A 5,152-nucleotide genomic window follows, 5' to 3' on the forward strand; every position below is an offset into this window, starting at 1 on the left:
GTACGCGTGGCATACCTGGCACGTACGCCCGGCGTATGCTGGCCTTGACCAAAAGCGGGAAGTTAACCCAGTACGCGCAACGTACCAGGGTGTACGCCCAACGTACTGGCTAACTTCATTGGGGCTCCATTTGTGACTTAATCCATTAAGTACTCACGTCCAGAATGTAGATCCAGGTCCTTTAAGACATCCTAATCCATAAAGTCACAAACTTTATGTGCTTGCATGCATGGTTGGGGGCCAAACATGATTTTGGTCCTTAAACAAACCTTGTGACCATCAAACACTTGCACGGTTGTGGCTTAACCAACAAGATCCAATTTTTATGACTCTAAGTGCTTCTAAGAGCTCAAAAGGACAACTCTTATGGTCTGAAACTACCAGGATTGAAGCAACCTCAACAATGGAGCCCAAAAGTGACATAAAACACCCAAAAATCAAATCCAAGCATGCAATGATCAAGTTTGAAGCTTGATACCTCAAATGGGTCAGAAATGGTGCTAATCTCTTGGATCTACAAGCTCCCTTTGAATCCTTGCTCTTTCTTCAAACTTCTTCCTCTTCCAAAACACCAAAACTGTTGGATATAGTGTCTAAGTCCATAACTTTATTTGGTATGTACTTGACCCGACCCGGCATGGTCCATTTGGGTTGCATGGCATTGCAATACTTGGATAGACTAAATGAGAGAATAAGGCACTTATGATTATTAATATATTATAAGTTCTAATATATTAATAATAGTATTATTTAATTAGTATTGATCAAGTATTAATCTAGTATTAATTTGGTGATCAAAGTGAGACTAATTAAATATATAGGGTTGATTATGACAATCATCAATTCTTTTATGGTGGATTAATGATCCATGGTTTATGGGTTATGGATGTAACCATATGGAGCTCCATGGATAGTCCATGGGAGTTACAAATCCATGGGTCATGGGAAATCAAGAGTCATGACAATTAAGAGCATTCATGTGTAAACCCTAATTGTGACAACACTATAAAAGGAACCCTATGGCTAGCAAAAAGTGGAGCTAGTGGACATAGTGTTACTAGAGAGGGCATAACCAAATTTGAGTGCTAGAAGTATTCTCTCAAGTTATTCCAAGTCTTGTGGTGTTGTGTGAAGCATTTGAGGCACAACATTTGGGGTGCTAGGCTCACAAAGTCTTGAAGGAATCCAAGCAACAACAAGGTATGTATTTCTACTAGTTTTATGTTTTATGTAATCCCCATGGCATGCTAGTTAGGAAATAACCTTGAAAAAGAAATTTGCATGTATATAGAGAAAACATAGATTCAAGGTTATTAGGGTTGCATGTACACTTAGGAAGTGTTAGAGTGCTCAAAAACCCATCAGTGGTATCAGAGCCTAGGATTGTTTTCTATATACTTGATGCAAAACTGCTTAAAAATCGAAAATTCTGCATTCTGACGACTGGACTCGCCGAGTCCATGGGGAGGACTCGCCGAGTCCATGAACAAATTCATTCTACTCGCCGAGTAGAATAGTGCACTCGGCGAGTAGGAGCGTGCTGGGCAATTTTTTCGAGTTTTGTTGCTGGAAATGGATTAAGATCATTATCCCAATCTGTTTTGGACTTGTAAAATCTGTTTTTCAAAATGATAATGATTATGTTAACCCATTTTACATGACTTTTATCAATTTTCAAGTATTATATATAGTTATATGATTTCTTGAAATTGCTTAATATGAATTTGTGTTCTTATGAGTTTTTAGAAGATCATAGGAATTATGTGTAACCACCATGTGTGTTTAATTCATGATCTAAATGGCTATGATGGTGTCCATAACTTGTCCTCAAGTTATGGATAACCAAAAGTCACTTCTTTTAATTGTGATTAAAGAACTAAAGAGGTTTCATAAAATGAAGAGTCTTCATTTTATGAACCATTAAAACTCATAAGTTACAAATTGAAGAGACTTGGAATAGTTTCAAATCTTGCCCTCAAGTTTTGGAATTTGAAAAGTCTTACACTTTAATACTTTAATTCCAAATTAAACCTTGGATTTTTAAAAAGTTTAAAAATCAACACTTATACTATTATTATAATTTTATTGTATAGATATGTATAAGAATATGTCATTCTTACCGTTAGTAGGCCTCATTCATGAAGCCGGTCTATAAGGGGGGTATAAGGTTGTTGCCTATAAAATGGTGACTTAATGGGTGTCCACTCTCACCTACCGCTTCCTTGATCGGTGGAGGGTCGTTAGCCGAACGGGTAGGATACGACTTTAAATACTTGCTAAAAGTATAATGAATTATAAAGTAACTATACATTATAAATTCCCAATCTTAGTTACTTTAGGAAAATGTGAAATTGGTGCTAGCCCATAAAATTACACTTTGTACCTTACCAAGTCGTTAGTGGAGCGTGTGTGGTTAACCGGCACACTAACATGGACTAGTAAGAGTGGCAAAGGGTAACTTGACCTTATTATAGATCGGTGGAGCGTGTGTGGTTAACCGGCACATCGATTAGGTAATATTGTTGAGGGTACCAAGTCAATTTGTATGGTTATTCACACCTTGTTTGTGATCCTCGGCATCCCAGTCACAAACTTGAGAGGGCACAATCGAGATTCAAACATGCCATTGAAAAGTTCAATGTATCTCAAAAGATCTAGGAGTTTCAAAACCAATAAAACTTAATAATAAAATATTTCGTTCTTATGGTGGAAATTGGTAAATCGTCATTTACCTACCTTCAAATATTTTATAGTATGGATTACGGCATCCCTCTTCCAACTATAAATAGTTTGTTGGATCCTAGCCTTAATATTTCATTTGGGTGAATTATTAAGGATTCCTAATCTAATGAAACTTGTCTTTCTTTCCTTTCAGATGTCTTCCAACAATGCTTCTGGCTCGAACACAACAGGCTCCTTTTCCCTTATGAACTTGTGTGGTAAGGTCATCTTTGATGGATCCAATTTTAATGAGTGGATCAGAAACATCAGAATGATTACCCGCTATGAGGACAAAGAATATGTCCTCGATAGGGAGCTTAAGGTTGTGAGTGAAGCCACTGCTACTCCTGAAGAGTTTGCGGAGTTTGTTGCACATGAAAAGGATGCTACTAAAGTAGCATGCATCATGATGGCCACCATGACTCCTGAACTTCAAAAATCCTATAAAGATTTCTACCCCTATGAGATGCACCTGGATCTGATGGAAAGGTACCATCAGAGTGCGCGTCAGGAGAGGTATGAAATCATCTCCTCCATGATAACCTCAAGGATGAAGGATGGTGAACCCATCACCGGTCACTTGCAGAAAATGCAAAGGTTCGTTGACCGGTTGCTGAAACTAAATGTTGACTTTCCTGAGGAAATGGCGATTGACATCATTCTCCATTCCTTACCTCCAAGTTATGATCAGTTTCGTATGACTTATCATATGAACAAGGAGGAAGTCACACTTAGCAAACTTCAAGGACTCTTAAGGACAGCTGAAAATGGCCTTAAGGGTAAAGCGGTTGCTACTTCTACTCCTTCAATAGCCCCTGTTCTGGCTATTGGGCAGGGAAAGGGTAGGAAGAGGAAAAACCCTTCGAAGGGTACCAAGGGTAAGACTCTTGATGGTTCCTCTTCAAGTGGGACAAAGAAAGGTCCCATTACTCCTTCTTCAAACCCAAAGGAAGCACAGTGCTTCTATTGCCAGGATAAGGGACACTTCAAGCGAAGCTGCCCCAAATATCTGCAAGATCTAAAGGATGGGAATGTTAAACCCACCCATGCAGGTATTTACACAATATTGTCTAACAACTCATCTAATGCTAATTCTTGGGTGCTTGATACAGGGTGTGGTATTCACATTTGTACTGATTTGCATGCACTAAGAAGAAGTGAGCAAGTGGAGCACGGGAAGATAAACTTAGTCATGGGCAACAGGAAAGCATCACCTGTTACCAAGATAGGAGTTTATTCTTTATTGCTTAATAATGGGTTAATGTTAGATTTGAATATGTGTTGTTACTCGCCCGAAATGGCGAGAAATATTATTTCCTTTCATGGCTTGTACAAACAAGGTTCTACATTTTCATTTGATAATAAAAATGGTGCTATTAATATTTATTACAATGATGTATTTTACTTTAAAGCATTACCTTGTGATGGTGTATATGAAGCCGTGAATGTTGTAGACAATCTAGGAAATAATGTGTTGTATATTGATTCTTCAGATAGCTTGGATAAAGCATCCTTGTGGCATTGTCGTCTTGGACATGTCAACAAGAAGCGCATAGGCCAACTCCAAAAGGCTGGAGTCTTGGAATCATTTGACCTCAAGTCAGATGATAGTTGCGAGTCTTGTTTACTTGGAAAAATGACAAAGTCACCCTTCACAGGTACTTGTGATAGGGGTGAAGGTTTGTTGGACCTTGTACACACGGATGTGTATGGACCCTTCAAAGTTGCTACAAGGGATGCTAATCGCTATTATGTGACTTTTACTGATGATTACAGTAGAGATGGACATATTTACTTAATCAAGCATAAGTCAGAAACCTTTGAAAAGTTCAAAGAGTTTAAGCAGGAAGTTGAGTATCAATTGGGCAGGAACATCAAGATGCTCCGATCCGATCGAGGAGGAGAGTATCTTAGCATTGAGTTCCTTGACTATCTTAAGGAATGTGGGATTGTCTCACAATTGACACCTCCCAGAACACCACAGTTGAATGGTGTAGCTGAGAGGCGCAATCGAACCTTGTTGGATATGGTTCGTTCCATGATGAGTCGAGCTTCGTTACCAATCTCTTTCTGGGGGTATGCCTTAGAGACTGCCGCCCATATCCTTAATCTAGTCCCTACTAAAAAGGTTGCCAAAACACCTCACGAGATGTGGACTGGGAAAGTTCCCAATTTGGACCACATCAAGATTTGGGGTTGTGAAGCTTTCGTGAGGCGTGAGACTCATGATAAGCTTGAACCTCGAAGTGAGAGGTGTATTTTCATCGGCTACCCACAGAGATCCTTTGGTTACCTCTTCTACAGACCCAGTGATAATATGGTCTTTGTAGCAAGAAGAGGAGTCTTTCGTGAGAGAGAATTCATAAGCCAAGGGGACAGTGGTAGGCAAATTGACCTTGAAGAGCTTCAAGAGTCAAGTGGTGAAGGAACC

This window comes from Lactuca virosa, chromosome 9, assembly GCF_052849685.1.
Source record: "Lactuca virosa cultivar CGN04683 chromosome 9, Lactuca_virosa_CGN04683_v6, whole genome shotgun sequence".
NCBI lineage: Eukaryota > Viridiplantae > Streptophyta > Magnoliopsida > Asterales > Asteraceae > Lactuca > Lactuca virosa.